The sequence below is a fragment of the Sebastes fasciatus genome, chromosome 18 (assembly GCF_043250625.1).
Source record: "Sebastes fasciatus isolate fSebFas1 chromosome 18, fSebFas1.pri, whole genome shotgun sequence".
In the NCBI taxonomy this organism is placed as follows: Eukaryota; Metazoa; Chordata; class Actinopteri; order Perciformes; family Sebastidae; genus Sebastes; species Sebastes fasciatus.
In genome coordinates this window covers 2,587,650-2,605,044 of record NC_133812.1, presented here as the reverse complement: position 1 = coordinate 2,605,044, position 17,395 = coordinate 2,587,650, and the positions used below count along the sequence as shown (strand labels likewise).

General features: G+C 41.4%; 1 protein-coding gene and 1 long non-coding RNA gene across 2 annotated transcripts in view; both read left to right on the top strand.

Moving 5' to 3' along the window:
- The window catches only part of LOC141756264 (uncharacterized), a 214,979-nt gene that overhangs the window by 85,172 nt on the left and 112,412 nt on the right, over positions 1-17,395 (top strand). The window lies entirely within an intron of this gene.
- Positions 3,831-17,395, top strand: part of pnocb (prepronociceptin b) — a 32,008-nt gene continuing 18,443 nt past the window's right edge. The window contains exon 1 of the mRNA XM_074615853.1: positions 3,831-3,957. The gene's annotated coding sequence lies outside the window, so the exon portion shown is untranslated. The remainder of the gene's footprint in view (positions 3,958-17,395) is intronic.

Sequence of the window (17,395 nt, the reverse complement as noted above, 5' to 3'; positions counted from 1 at the left end):
CAAGACCAAACAAGTAGGTTTTTGCTGTGGCGATTGTTATTATCAGAAACATAATCATTATTGTATTTCCATCACATGTACTAACAATGGATTGCTCTAGGGTCAGACGGTTGGTTGGTCGGCCCGAGACTTTGGTCTGGACTGAAATACCTCAACGATTATTGGATGAATTGTCATGACATGCTGTACACAGACATTCATGGTCCCCAGAGGATGAATCCTAATGGCTTTGGTCACCAGCAAATTAAAGTTTTCACTTATCCAGTGAAATATCTCTACATCTCTACAAGCTCTCAGCCAATGTAGCCTAATGCAGGGATTCTCAAACGTTTTGGGAACCCTTAAAGGGGAAAACATTTTCCAAGGACCCCCTCTTAATCGTAACACTGATTATGCTTACTACCGGCGGCTGTGGCTCAGAGGGTAGAGCAGGTTGTCCACCAATCGGAAGGTCGGTGGTTCGATCCCTGGCTGCTCCGGGTCACATGTCGATGTGTCCTTGAGCAAGACACTTAACCCCAAATTGCTCCTGGAGGCATAGCCATCGGTGTGTGAATGAGTATTTAGATTAAATCCTGATGGGCAAAGTTGGCACCTTAGTAGCCTCTGCCATCAGTGTGTGAATGGGTGAATACTGACATGTAGTGTAAAGCGCTTTGAGTGGTCGGAAGACTAGAAAAGTGCTATATAAGTCCAAGTCCATTTACCATTTGTTCTCTTAGATGCCATTGGAACTATGTGTATTCTAAAACCTTTCAATGTAAATACTTCAGACCTGTTTCATAGTGATAAAAAGAAACACATTTCAATTTGAATCATGTTAATACCATTTATTGACAGCATTTACACTTAATTAAAAGTAATTGATTGTAAAAAACTTTCAGAAAAAGAACATTAGCAAGACTGGCATCGTCCTAATAAATCCAGATATTTAAACTTACCACACTGAAGCTGACTTTCAATAATTAAAAAAAGAATGAACTTCTTGCTATGTGTCACAATCACATCAGAGCTTCGATTGAAGATAATTAAAGATTATCTTTGGAAATAATAATATTCTCCCTTAAAATGTATACTTGGGTTCATTTTACAGATCATGTGAACGTCATGAAGACCTCAACAACAGCGACAAAAGAGCAACCTGAGACCAAAACAAATGTACTGGCTAGTGTCTGATGAAACTCTAATATCTCCAATATTTTTTTACAAATTGAAAAAGAAAATCATATTTTGAGATTGATAACTCCAAATTTTTGGAAAATATAGGATTCCACTGGCTCAATGCTCATGACATCTCCAAAAAAAATGTACAAATCACCCATACCAATGACACAGTGTGTTTGTTTTATTGGTGCAAATGGTCCACATTAGTAGATATGCCCTTTTAACTGATACAGCGCCAATATTATAATTTACAGCAAATTTTTTCGTGGATCCCCTGGCAGAATGCCAGGGACCCCACTTTGAGAATCACTGGCCTAATGACTTTGATGATCCCCTGACCATTTTTCTTTAGCATCACCATGAGGTAGATATTTGTGGTTTTGAGTCAAAGGACTCAACAACTATTTGATGGATTGCCATGAAATATGGCAATCATCATGTCCCCCTCAGGAAAACTAATATCTTTGGTGATCCCTTAACATTTCATCTAGCCCCATTATCGGATCAACATTTTAAATTGTTCTATAATTTGGCTTATAACCAATTACTTGCAAAACTAATCACATTTCCATCAGCATCAGAGATTTTTCACTGAAAACAATAGCCTTCTGCGGCCGAAAAACGATGCCATGAGAGCAGTGAGAGTCAACCAAAACAGTAAAGTTGTGGGCCGGACAGCTAAACAATGAGCTGAAACTCGTGTCCCGGACGAGCCCCCATTTGTCACAGTCCAGCTCTAGAACTATGACAAAAACGGGAGACACACAGGTATACTGAATAAATAAAGTGATTTATTAACCAAAAACTATGTAAAAAGTCAAAAGAATGTATGGGAGGAATCTGTAGAGTCAGTAGTGTAGGGAGTGGATGTGTGAAAATGTACTGCATGGATGTTGTGCTGTAAAATCAAAGACAAAGAACCAAAAACCATGTAACAAAGTTAAGATGTGCAAGGAGGTCTGCCAGCCACAGACTGCTGCATGCTCTGGCTTTTATGCAGGGAGCACACCGGGCCCAGGTGTGTCGCATGCTGCTGATTAGCCTCATCAGGTCTGCAGCCCTGATGAGAGAAAGCAAACACAGTACAAGATCCAAACACAGAGGGGCCATCACACTCGCTGTAAAGCTTCGTGAAGCAGAAAGGAGCCGCGACATAATTCTCTGTGGGTTTATCACTACGAGCAACCCCTTTTGTCACGTTGTCATTATTAAAATATTGATTATATTTCTTTCTTCCCTATTTGATTCATCTCCATTGTTATTCTTCTGGTTTACATCCAGCGGCAACCTCGGGGTCTGAGAATGAAGCCAATGCAAAAGTGCTTAAAACTTTCATTCTTTCTAACAGCCAGCAGAGGGCGACTCCTCTGGTTGCTGAAAGAAGTCTGATTGTATAGAAGTCTATGAGAAAAATTAGTCTACTTCTCACTTAATTTATTACCTCAGTAAACATTGTAAACATGAGTTTATGGTCTCAATCTCTAGTTTCAAGTCTTCTTCAATACAGCATGATGTTCATTTAGTACATTATGGTCCCATTTAGAGTTAAATAGATCATAAAGCAGGGGATGCTTTAGGGCGTGGCTACATTGAGATTGACAGGTCGCTACCACGGCGTTGTCTGGTCTGGGAGTTGTCCGTGTTTTGCGTCTTATAACTTTAACCCTTTCACAGTGTGTTTTCAATTCATGAAAGTTAATTGTAACATTTTGGTCGCCTAAAAATGTCTTATTCAGCATTCGGTTGCATTTAGCTCCACCCTCTCGTGTCACTTCTGGTTGCAAAAAAACAAGATGGCGACAGGGCAAAATGTTGACTGCCAAAAGCCAAGATGGCAACGGACAAAAACCGAGATGGCGACAGGCCAAGATGGCAACAGGGCAAGATGGCGACGGCCAAAAACCAAGATGGCGACAGCCAAAATGCCGAACTTTAGTCCACGAACCAGTGGGTGACGTCATGGTGACTACGTCCACTTCTTACATACAGTCTATGGTTAACATCATCACCTTAACTGAACTCAACATGTTTTACAGACCATAGCTCTTGACCTTGGGACAGGTCTTGTTTTCCATCCCCAGATCTCCTGCATGAGTCATACTAATCTCCTGTCTGCAGACCCAGACTGACTCCATCCGTCCATTGACTGCCCTTCTCTACATTGTTCATTCTTTCATTCACAAGAAGAATAAAGTCTCCTATTCAGGTGCGGTGCCATCGCCACAAACAAAAAAAAACGTCTTGTTGCCTTATCGACCTGTGATCATCTCCATGGCACTGCTTTTCTCACTTGTAACCGATATTCTGGGGGTAAACATCCAATTCAATGCGCTATTGTTCCCCTGACCTTGACCGACGGCGGTTGGCGTCGAGGTTGTGGGTTTTATGGACACCTCAGACATAGGAATTTCTGGATCACTCTCATGGTGGATGATGCACACTTTTAGAGCCCCATTAGTTGGCTCAATGAAGACGAAACTGGTGGCGTAGGCGATGCTTGCTACGTCAGCGCGGGTCACGGGTTGGTGTGTCTGCCCGGGGGGTTCGTGCGTAACAGAATGGGGGAATCCACCCCTCTCTCTAGCCCTCCTCTATGGTGATATACAGGGGAAGGGAGGGGAGGCGGGGGAAGTGGAGGGTTGAGCCAGGAGGGAAGGGGTGTGCCATTATAAGAAGCCTCAGAGGAGGCATGCGATCAGTTGTTGAAACCCTTAGCCTGAGGATACGAGCTGAGCCACCAAACTCTCCACAGAAGGAGGACAAAGAGAGAGTATCTTTACGTCACAGATACAGGTAAGGACTTTTCTTTCCATATGAGTGTGAGCCTACCTGTGTGTACAGATTGTGAATAAGACAAGACACTTGTTTAGAGATGAGGAAACAGTTAATTAGGGAAAGGACTTGTTGTCTATTGTATGCACACACCACTGGCTAATAGATCCTGGGGGAATATTGTTGTTTAAGGGCAACCACTGTTAGGATTCTCCCCCCAGCCCCCCTTTCATTCCCTTTCTTATTCTGCTTTGTGTTTCTGGCTTTGTAATTTGGGGATTTTTGACCTCGGAGGTGATGCTGTAAATAACGCTCCTCACCTGCGGTAATCGTTTTTTTTTTTTTTTTTTTCCATTACTCTGATTGTCTCCCCTGCGGCTCTAAAGGTAACACAGTCACCGTCAGCAGTACCCACATCGCACCTGATTATTACTTAATTAACCAGAGAGAAAGTCCCAGATCGTGCTGAGGAAACAGTTAGTCACTCAGTTCGTATTGGGTTAAGGTGTACCTGACTTTAATGTAACACAAGTAGAGTATATATATGAAGATATAATATACAAATAAATGTTTGTATAAATTAACTTTAAAAAAGCAAATATAAAATTGCATTTTAGAAACATTCCTTCTAATTTTCAAAAAAAAAAATTAAGATAATTGATCAAAATAGAACTGCTAGAAGTCAGTGAACACCACTCCAAAAGCAGCTTGTGACAGATCATGGTGGTATTATTATATGTCAGATTAAATACATCACACAAAAGCTTCAAAGAAACAAAAGCTATTCTATTCAAGCTAAAGCAGCACCAGTGTCAAGCCTAAACAAGTAGGAGAAAAAAAAGAAGTGAATCAGTCGAACGCTGTTATTATGCTAAGCGCCCGATAATGATGATTTTAATGATAATGGTAATGAATGTGCATAATCTTTTGCCATTATCAGTGAAGACGGTGCTGGCGCAGACGGGAGAGAAAAGAGGGTGGTTAATGTGCCATTCACAGATAAATGACTTCACACAGGGGGGAATGTTTCATGAAGAATGGAATGTGTTTACAGGACAGAGTCACATACAGTATTTTATCGGACTAATCAGAATAGTGTGTTTGAGTAAGTGAAGTGGTTAAAGTAAACCCATTTATGTTGAGTTTTCTTATTTTTTTTTTATTTTGTGTAAAAATGTGCTTATTTATAGGCTTTTTAAAATTAAAAATACCCCAAAATAGATCATCCAAGGATCCATAAAAATTAATCAGATTTTAGTAAATCCCAAAATCTGAAATTGGTTTAATTTAATCCGACCTCAAGAATGTCACGATTTCTTTTGCAATTTATTTATTCTGTCTCTGTTGCTTTGCCAGTACATCATCTCTCTTTAATCAGCTGATAAAAGCTTTTAGGATTTAGATTGAACTGATTCCAGTTTACAGGATTGTTTCTGTCAATATTCATTAAGACTGCTTGCAGTGTTTTACATACACAAATCCTCTTCGTGATCATGGAATGGTTTACCGAGGAATAAGAGAAGCCAAGTTACCTGATATTTCTGTATCTGTTGCAATCCCATGCAAGAGTATTTTTTGTCACTGTCCTCACCTTGATAAAAGTGGCGAGCTTGTCTGGCTGTGCTAGATTGCTTTCCCCTGGCTCCATGTCCAATGGATTAGTGCAGGAGTCAACGCAGTTTAACAGCAACCAGATCAATGATGACACCATGTCAGCTGCCTTAACACTCTGCAGAATTCCAGCTCTGGTGGGCTGGTGGGATGTAAAACACTGCAGGATGGGAGATCATTAAAAAGCGCAATGTCCCTGTTGGCTTAAAATTAGGGGCTATCAGTCAATTAAAATATTTAATCATGATTAATCGCATGATTGTCCATAGTTAATTGCAATTAATTGCAAATTAATCACACATTTTTTTATCTGTTCAAAATGTACCTTAAAGGGAGATTTGTCAAGTATTTAATACTTTTATCAACATGGGAGTGGGCAAATATGCTGCTTTATGCAAATGTATGTATATAGTTATTATTGGAAATCAATTAACAACACAATGACAAATGTTGGCATTTAGCATGAAAAATATGCTCAAATCATAACATGGCAAACTGCAGCCCAACAGGCAACAACAGCTGTCAGTGTGCTGACTTGACTATGACTTGCCCCAAACTGCATGTGATTATCATAAAGTGGGCATGTCTGTAAAGCGGAGACTCGTGGGTACCCATAGAACCCATTTACATTCACATATCTGGAGGTCAGAGGTCAAGGGACCCCTTTGAAAATGGCCACCCCAGTTTTTCTTCACCAAACTTTAGCGCAAGATTTGCTCGTTATATACAACCTCCTTGGCGACAAGCTAGTATGGCATGGTTAGTACCAATGGATTCCAAAAAAATTACAAGTTGTGTTAATGCGTTAAAGAAATTAGCGTTAAAACGAATTTGCGTTAACGGGTTATTATTGCATTATCTTCGACAGCCCTAGTTAAAACCTTTTGTTTTCCAACAGTCAAGAGCTGATTTAGCTTTGACATATGCTGCACAATTAATCGAAATTTTATCGTAATCGCATTGGACTTTGGCTTTGTAACTCTGCAGACCTTTTACATGCACAAAAAAAGATTTAACTCACTGAAGGAAAGGGGAAAAAGCACAAAAGTATAATAGGTCCTCTTTAAAAATTGTGGTGCTGCAGAGATGTTCCGGCCTACACATCATATTCTACAGACTTAAGAAAACATCTTTGTTTGGTACAGATCCCGGCAAAAATCACACCATAATAATTTTATTATGTTTTTCAATGAAAATGAGAATAATGATTTTTAATGAAATGAAATTTTAGGGCTATCAAAGTTAATGTGATAATAATAATACAAAATATATAATGCCAAATAATGCCATTAATTTCTTTGATGCATTCATGCAAATTGCGATTTTTAGGTTGTAGCGGGCTCAATTTTAAAGCTAGAGTGAAGATACTGGTATCATATGAAACTAAAAAAACTAAAAATCCATCGGTACCAACCATGTCATACTAGCTTGTCGTGAAGGAGGTTAAATAATGCTCCAAACTGGCATGACCGTTTTCAAAGGAGTACCTTGACCTCTGACCTCCAGATATGTGAATGTAAATGGGTTCTATAGGTACCCACGAGTCTCCCCTTTACAGACATGCCCACTTTATGATAATCACATGCAGTTTGGGGCAAGTCATAGTCAAGTCAGCACACTGACACACTGACAGCTGTTGTTGCCTGTTGGGCTGCAGTTTACCATGTTATGATTGGAGCATATTGTTTTATGCTAAATGCAGTACCTGTGAGGGTTTCTGGACAATATCTGTCATTGTTTTGTGTTGTTAATTGATTTCCAAAAATAAATATATACAAACATTTGCATAAAGCAGCATATTTGCCCACTCCCATGTTGATAAGAGTATTAAATACTTGACAAATCTCCCTTTAGCATTTTAAACAGATAAAAAAATGTGTGATTAATTTGCGATACGGTGATTCAATATAAACGACTGACAGCCCAAAAGTAATTCGATATTTTTTCCTACTTTGACACTCGTCATTTTTGGACATTTTCCATTCACTTTTTATAGCGCTTTCTAGATGGTTTCGCTTGATTTCAGCATCATGGAACATTTCCTACATATGTCAGTGTGTGTGTGTCACCTTTTCTGGTCAGAGCTAAACAACCCTCTAGAACTTTGGGGGAATGCCATGGGAGCAAAGAGTCACGTGAATGCACTTCTCTGCACTTCTCTGCACTTCTCTGCAATCTCAAACAGCGTCCACCCTTTTTAGCTTCGGCCTTTGCAACAGTTTATTAGCCAAATGGAAAGGCGATGTGTCTGCTCTCTCTCTCTCTCAGCGCGCTATCGTTCAAGGTGCACGGGGAGAATATTATTTTGAAGCTATTAAAGACAGCTTCATGGGGACCAAATGAAATGATTGTTGGTGTGAGTTCCATATCATCTGACGCTGGGAATGATCTACCCCTCGGGTGCCAAACATGTTCCCAATTACAATAAACCCTGCGAGTGCAATTGATGGAAACAATAGTAATGATATGCTCAATTGATCTGATGTGATGGTGCCTCGCAAAGGATCCGAATATGAATACAAAGAGTATCATATCGCCATTTAATATTTGCACAAACGCGTGCGCGTGAGAGTGTTATAGTCTTTGCGGGATATGAGGAGAAAATAAGATGCGGTTTATCGTATTTCCACTCAATTTGTGCACTCCACAGTCTATATGAGATAAGATTTCCTAAAGAATAAAAGCAATGCGAGATAAAGGCACATCCAGGAGCAGGAAGTGTGATTCTTCCAGTAGATATGATCACAGTTACACAAAGAGATTGTTCTCTATCGCATGTAATTGCATGTTAACACTATCTTATTTGAATTTAGCTGCATACACATCATCATCATGACCTCTTCCCCCTCGATGATGCACATAATCCGTCTGCTTCTATGTGACAATTTGAATGCTGCAACGGGGCAGGTTAACAGGTCCAATCAGGAGACCTGGTGCAGCTGTGGCGGACCCGTCTAAATTGGATTCTCAGATGAGTCATTTCAGGATCCGACCTGCGAGGAAGGGCACAACTGCAAGCGCACCTTCTCCAGCTCCTGGTACCCTAAACTGTCCACTGAGTCACATCACTGTTTATCTGTGGCTGCGCAGGCTGGATTTACAGTGCTGTGTGCGAGAGATGATCCCGATGTGTAAATCCTCCTCAAACTGAAGGCTTTTCCAAAGAGTAACTTGTTATCTGTGTTTTGACAGGACGACGGTGGTCATGTTTGGCGTCGATTTCAGGGGTGTTGCGTGACTCTTGTGGGTTTCTTTGGGCTATCCAATGTGTGTGAGTTTTGAGCTCAAGGAAGAATCGAGGTAATGTCAAGGTTGTAAGGCCGTAGGTTTGGTTTCAGAAGTGTGCTTTACTGTCTTGTCTTTGGCTGATGTTCAATTATAGCATCTTTTAAGAGTGTAAATAAAAATATTTCCCGAAAAATAAGTAGCCAACCCCTTTTCAGCCCTGAGGAGTGTCTGGTTTCAGGTTTCATATTGCTCCGACAACCATAGTCTGAATAAGAAGTGGACATAGTGACCATGATGTCACCCATTGGTCTGTGGACTGTCATTTTGAAGCCTCTAATTCGGCATTTTAGCCATCGCCATCTTAGTTTTTGGCCGTCGCCATCTTAGTTTTCGCTGTGGCTATCTTGGTTTTCGGCCATCGGCATCTTGGTTTTTGGCCGTCGCCATCTTGGTTCTTGGCTCTTGCTATCTTGGTTTTTTGGCTGTTGCTATCTTGGTTTTTGACCATCGGCATCTTGGTTTTTGGCCTTCGCCATCTTGGTTTTTGGTCGTTGCCATCTTAGTTTTTGGCCGTCGCCATCTTGGATTTTGGCCGTCGCCATCTTGGTTTTTGGCCGTCACCATCTTTTGGCCGTCGCCATCTTGGTTTTTGGCTGTCACCATCTTGGTTTTTGGCCGTCACCATCTTTTGGCCGTCGCCATCTTGGTTTTTGGCTGTCACCATCTTTGTTTTTGGCCGTCACCATCTTTTGGCCGTCGCCATCTTGGTTTTTGGCTGTCACCATCTTGGTTTTTGGCCGTCGCCATCTTGGTTTTTGGCCGTTGCCATCTTGGTTTTTGGCCATCGCCATCTTGGTTTTTGGTCGTTGCCCTCTTGATCATCGCCATCTTTTACTAAATGAACATCATGCTGTATTGAAGAAGACTCACGCCTCATGACAATCTTCACCGATAAGGTAGGGTAGTCTGTATTCAGCCTAAGAGGTGAAACCATCACAATGCACTCAGAGCATTTGCCCTGCTGCTTGTTAAGCACGTTGCTCTGAACGTATTGTAATAACTGAAGGTGACTGAGAGGAGTGTACCAACATTTTTATCAGCTCAGATCCTCTCACAGCTGGATTTTGGCATCTGGATAGAGAAAACTGTGCAAAGAGGTTTTAGTTTGAAACTATAAAAGTGAGGGGTATAGAAGTGATGTCCCTCTCTCTTCTCCAGTGGAAATTACCACCTTGATTATTTGCATTGCAGTGTGTTAACAGAAAGAACTGTTCTCCATACACTTTGGGAAGCAGAGTGACCAAAAAACAATCTGAAAATAATTCAATTACGGTTGGACTCTTAAATGAGTGTATTGAGCACAGTGTAATTGCAGGCAATCAGTGACCTATGAGATACAGTATCTCATGTCAAGAGGCTGGCCTGGTGATGAGTCACCGCATGACGAGCACTAATATGTTGCAGCGAGCCTGCTTTAGAAGACACAGCTCATTTGTACAAGTATTTTAAATTCTTATTTGTGTGTGCATGCAGCTGTGCTACCCATCCTTCCATTTCCTAAACCATTTAAAAGCCTAACACACATTAAAGGATCGGTTCACCCCAAATGACAAAGGAACTTACTTTCTCATTTACTTTTATTGGTATCTACCCACGCAGATAATCTTGGTTCTATTTGGTCAGACTCTGAGATGTCTAACTCCACCGCAATACAATGGGAGTGAATGTCATTTTGTAATTAAACAGCAATGTGCCTTACCAGAAACAATGTGCCGGTTAATCTGCAGTTTTTTAATAAAAGTTTTCACCCGACCAACTTTCTACCAAAGAAATAGTCCCTATGAAAATTGTGTTCCGAGCAACCCCGTCTCCTAGATATGTTTATAAATGTGTTTGTAGGATGATGAAATTTGCAACATATTTCGAGGTAATAAATCAAGAGAGGAGTAGGCTCATTTTCTCATAGACTTCTATACAATCAGACTTCTTTTTGCAACCAGAGGAGTCGCCCCCTGCTGGCCATTAGACAGAATGCAGGTTTAAGGCACTTCTGCATTGGCTTCACTTTTCAGACCCGAAGGTTGCCGCCTGTTTAACCCCAATTACAAAAAAAATATGTATTTTCTAATTTAGCCATGCAAATAGTTTGGGTTTTATTTGCTCAGGTTTTGAGATGTCCGTCTCTGCCACTTCTGCCTCCATCCTAGTACAGCAGAGGTGAATGGAACTTCATTTGTTGCACTCACAGCATTGAAAAATGACATTAGAACAAAGACCTCGGTGTCAACAGTTTTCAGTAACACTACTGTCCACCAAAAAAATATGATGATAGTGATCTGTGGATTATCCAGAGTAACTTTTAATCTTTTTTATGAGCTTCACAGACAAAATTCCATTTACCTCCATTGTATTATTGAGGAAGGGACTGTTAGTAAACTAACTCTTGAAAAAATAAAAGAATAGACTGTAGTGATTTCCTACTCTCAGGCGTCCAGAGATATGTGTCAGGACCCGACTGGAGAAACTATGAATTTTGAATCAGTATTATATGAGGCCTGTCTTTGTCTTCCTCCACTCTCCGTTCACACACCAAACCGCACTTTATTGGCCCATTATCTCAGATCAACGCATTTTCAACAAGCGATTACAAGCGAGTGTAAGGCGATAAAACACTCATGAATCTCCTCAGGTTATAAAGAATTAATCAAGTACCATTAATGACCCATGAGATGTAATAGGTATGGAACAGGCATTTTAATCATTTCCCCTCTTTATAAAGTGACCACATCTTCATGCCATCCATCCTTGGTGGCTCCAGCTTGGCCTTAATGAAGGGGGGGTTCAGATCTACACGCCACTGGAACAGACTGGAAACCTGAGCTCATTGAAGATAAAAGATGTCAGCCATAATAATCCACAGAAACACTGGGAGATGAGCAGAGGAAGAAAGGGAGGGTTGAGACAAGGACGGAGCGACAAGGACAGGATGCAACAGTGGGAGCAGGAAGGAAACGGAGAGAGAGACCCCTAGGTTATCTATGCATTAGCAGACTCCTTTTGTGTTTCTCAGCTCCATGCAGACGCCTAATGGACGAGATAGAGTGAGTCAGAGCTCCGTCAGAGACGAGCATGGAGCTTTTCTTCTCCCCCCCGTCTCACATTCATGACACCTTGGCCCCCTCTCCACCCTTCATTAACGCCGCTAATGTTAATTTATCACACCGTTAGCTTTATAAATACACTTTGCAACTTTGTACACGATGCTGCTCATCCATTCACTTGTTGGCTTTTGCTTGAAACACAAAAGTGTCTTTTTTTTTAGGGACCGTACAAAATGTATTGGGGTTGGGAGGGGGGATGAATCTAATGTTTCATTTTATTTAAAAAAGCATTTATAATTTCATTTGTACCCAGTCTTTGACTTGGAAAAAAACCTGCAATTCCCTCCCCCGAATATCTCAGGAATATTTATGGTAGGGCTGTTAAAGTTAATGCAATAATAACGCGTTAATGCAAATTTGTTTTAACGCCACTAATTTCTTTAACGCATTAACACAACTTGAGGTTTTTAGGTTGTAGCGGGCTTAGTTTTAAAGCTGGATTGAAGATACTGGTATCATATGAGACTAAAAACGCTCCAAACTTATGCTATATTTGGCGAGGGAAAACTGGCATGGCCATTTTTAAAGGGGTCCCTTGACCTCTGATCTCAATGAATGGGTTCTATGGGTACCCACGAGTCTCCCCTTTACAGACATGCCCACTTTATGATAATCACATGCAGTTTGGGGCAAGTCAGAGTCAAGTCAGCACACTGACACACTGACAGCTGTTGTTGCCTGTTGAGCTGCAGTTTGTTATGATTTGAGCATATTTTTTAATGCTAAATGCAGTACCTGTGAGGGTTTCTGGACAATATCTGTCCTTGTTTTGTGTTGTTCATTGATTTCCAATAATAAATATATACATACATTTGCAAAAAGCAGCATATTTGCCCGATCCCATGTTGATAAGAGGATTAAATTGTTGACAAACCTCCCTTTAAGGTTCATTTTGAACAGATAAAAAATGAGTGATTAATTTGTGATTAATCACGATTAAAGCTGAAGTAGGCGAGATTGGAGCAAATATGATTAAAAAAGGTTATTTTTATAAAATGGTCACTATACCCTGACAGTACTACATGAAACAGGTAACCTGAAAAAAATCATGTTCCTCTGTGTCCTCCGGTGCTCCTAATGGCATCTGCAAGATTTCACAGACCGGAGGAAAGCAAGCAGTAAGAGCTGATCTGAGGTCTGCTGTCCAGCTGCCGTCTATGAGAGCCGGCTGTCAATCACTCACGAACTCCGACCAAACGGTCAAACTAGGCAGCGCTGATCAAATATGAATCAATATTCTGTTACGTTAATGTCTATTTCTCTCCTCAGATGTTTTCAGAATCATCTTGTAGTGCACGGTTTAGCTGTAAAATGAGAAAGTTTGTGACGCCATGCCATTGTGAAATCTGGTGAAGGATCGCCAAGTACTGGTCACATGACCGGAGCATAGCCAATAGGAACGCTCTCTCAATGAAATGACCTGTGATTGGTCAAAGTCTCGGGTCATGAGCCAGATTTTCTAAAGCCTGAAAACAGAGCCATGAGGAGGAGCAGAAGTCTAGTTTTCTCTCAGAACACTTGAATTACAATATGCTGAAAGGTTATTATGGAATTTTTGCCCAATGATACCAAAAATATACTGACTACTGAAGCTTTAATCTTGTGGTGGGGGGGATCCAGCCACTCAACATTACTCCAGATTTTGTTATGTATTTCAGACTCGGACAAAAAAATGCACCCAGAAAACAAAACCAAATGCATGAGACCCACGGTCCTTTTATGAATGCTCTGCTTGTTTCCTGGGTGATTCAAAGGGACAAACATTTTATCTTGAAAACACGTAACATTTTCAGGGTCTTAGTTAACTCTAATGGAAGCATAATTTGTTTTGGAAAGAACTGGATAAAAGCATTCATTTGTGCAAGATGGAAACACTAAACTAAAAGTAGAGGGACATCAGGCCCTTCGTTACCGTCCATTTTCTTTTTGCTTTCATGCCAGCGTTCGTTTAGAAGGGCAAGGTTGTTTATATTTGTGAATGATGAAGATCTATTTTCAAATGCAGCTCTTACTATGAGTTACAAGGCTCCTGGACGGATTATGCTGTCTTGGTTTCCCCTGGTGTTCAGGTTTCTCCCTTTCCCAGCGACCACTTTATCCGTGTACAGTACATCATATATCAGCCCCCGCACCCCGCGCCCAGTCAACTGCTAGCTCTGTCAGATAGATTATGCAAATGATATGAACTGATAAAGATAGCTGAAATAGTATGCAAATTTATAGGGAAGGGTGGCTAAAATGGACCAGTGGCAATATCAAGACCAAGAACTGTATCATTACTGGAATAGAGCAGAGAGAGGAGTGTGTCGGTTCATGGCTCAAAGTGTCACAGATGGGAAGGGCACAGATTCAATTTGAAGTTATTGAGATATGGTAAAGTTGTGACTCTTTCTGGACCTGGCTGTCAGGAGCCCCCGGGCACAATAATCCATGCATGTCGAGGAACGTGTGATAAGACATGAGGGTAAAAATAAAAGGGTAAAATGACTTTTTTTGGATAAATTAATGACGTCTAATAATGTTCACAGGATCAGTGTTGCTGTATATGTTCCCAATAAATGTAACTTTTCATAGTCAGATCACTGTATTCCCATTTAATGAAGTGTTTCTATTACAAATGACCATTTGACACCAAATAATTGGCAATCATCACAACACGATCCAGCGTTTCATAACCTTTGAAGGCCTGACCTTTAAAATTCTCAAGATCCCAGAAAGTTTTCATTCTTTTAGTGACTTTGATTGTAGCATACTTTAGTATTCTGCTCTTAAGAGCATGGAGAAAGCTCCCAATGTGATGCAGGCCTATAAAAATGATGACATTTCAAATTTAAGTATTAGATTTTGTCTTAAGAATACTAACACCACGTTTCCAAACCCGTTCTCACTTTCAACTTGTTAAATACTGCTGTTTGGTAGGTGCTAGGGATGCACTGATACCACTTTTTTTCAGACCAAATACAAGTATAAGTACTTACATTTGGGTACTCGCCGATACCAAGTACCGATACCAGTACTTCTCTGTGCCTAAAGACCTTCGTTAACAGCCAGCTGGAGGGTGTGAGCGACACACGGCAGACTGGGGAGTCCCGCATACGAGGCGGTGCTCTGCGACCGGCTCTAGGTCGTCTTGGTAAGACTCGGGGCGAAGGTGGCTCGCGGCCGCAGATTTACAGCGCTCCCCGCCCGGACCTCGCCGCACCGTGGACAAAGGGCTGGCTGTGCCCTCTCTCCCCGCCGTGGAGGGCCCCCTGCTCCCGGTGCGACTGTCGACCGGGGCGGACCGTCCTCAGTGCGCCCCAACCACGTCGTGCCGCCAGATCGGGCCTCGGCCCACGTAAAAGGCGCCAGGGGTCTGCAGCGATGTCGGCAACCCACCTGACCCGTCTTGAAACACGGACCAAGGAGTCTAACGCACATGCGAGTCAGAGGGTGCAAGCCAAACCCTGTGGCGCAATGAAAGTGAGGGCCGGCGCGTGCCGGCTGAGGTGGGATCCCGGCCCAGCGGGGTCAGGCGCACCACCATAAAGTGGTATCGGTGCCGTTGTATCGGAGACGTTTTAAGAGTACGAGTGACGTAGTATTAATAACATGAGAGTCCATTCGGGGCGGGCAGGAGGGGAGATGGATGGGTCAAACAAAACACAAGACTTTCAACCAGGAGACCGGTGTTCGTGTCCCCCGTGAAACTAAAAGTAACGTTGACTTATTTTGTCTCAATCCAATTGACAATGACAAACCATCCAATAGTTGTAGAGACATTTCATTCAAAACAATGAAATGAAATGAACCACATGGCGGCACTAGAGGAAAAGTTAGAGGATCACCAACATCATTGGGATTCATCGTCTGGATACCATAAACGTCTGTATATGAAATATTTCAGACTGGACCAAAGAGGAGGAATGACGGGAGGACCTACATTGCCATCCCTAGCGATTGACAAAAGGATAAGAAACCTTTACATAGACATCCAGGTGCTCTTCATTTGTAGTTTTTAAGAACTAGACTCTGCTTGATTTGCATATTTCCACCCTTGATATTATCAAAGTTCATGACAGGTCAAAATAATATCCTCTAGCCTTCACTGCTCTTCAGTAAGCAAAAACAGTCAATTAAAGGTGCACTTCAGTAATTTAGTATTGCACTTCAATAAAGTTGGGGGACACACAAATGTCAGATTAATAAGAGATTTGTCAAAATTGAAGCAGCTGAGGCTGAGATGTCCTGACTTTTAGTCCTTAGTATTGATCAAGCTTTGAAAACACTTAATCCTATACTTCCAAGAATGCAACTGAATATCATCATTCATTAGATCCTCCTTGCCTCCTAAATGCCCCTCTTTCAAAATCTCCATTTTGTAACGTAGGCAATGTCTCAGGTGTCCATCCCAAGCTTCATAATATATAATCTATATTATAACCATACACTGTATAAAATATGGACATAGCTTATGTAGTCTCTGTGACATTATTTTATAAATAAAATAATACTAACGTTGGAGCACAGACTTCTTCAATCAATCATTTCTTTGTCTCATGACTCAAGTTAACGTTACAACTCCAGAGAAATGCAATCCTGTCAGCTCCTTCAATTTCTACATCGTCCTCTGTTCTGTCAGATCGGTATATAGAAAAAGAGTCACGGTTGAATGGCGCTGTCCGGTATTCCAGGATTTAGCCACGGACATTACAGTTCCTGATATCCCGATTATATATTGGAAACTGATGCGGGCACGGAGTTCATCCCGCGGCAGCCCATCATCCAACGCCCGCAAATTGGCGCTTGATTATAACCCCTAGTGACATCATCGGGGTTATTTAGGAGCTCGTCCAGAGCCACAGAACATATTATACGACTGTTTTCACAAGCTCACCATGCTCCTCATAATGAGGAAACTGAACTCAATATGTAAAATCTCTTTAAAGGAAGTATTTCAGAATAAAGGTGAATAAATTAAAAGGGTTGCTACGTGACACGATTCTGGCTTCTTCTCCTAATTTGAACAAAAACATTTATAATGAATCACACTGTTGTAAACGCAGGGATTCAGTAGATGTTCTGTGAGGCCTGCCTTATTCAGTTCAATATTCTCTGTGGAAGAAAAGAAAGCAGCTCACATTCACCCAAACTGATCATTGCTCGGCTCCGTATGCTTTTCCAATTGGGTGCACCCAATCTGTATTTGCTGAAATATATCAACTGAAGCGTGCTGGCGATTTTTATCCCAAAATTGAGATGCACACATTGACACTTGCCATATGCAGTGCATCATACCAAAGCAATGATGGCGGCTATAGATCTCAGAATCACACAGCCTGAAAGTGGCCATCCTGTGGAGAATACTACTGTACATAAAACATGTTAGTGCAGGGCACTCTCCCGTTAATGGGAGGTATTACTGCGCAGTAAAGGGTTAAGTGAGGACAAGAGGTGTGCAAACAGATTTGTAATAAATA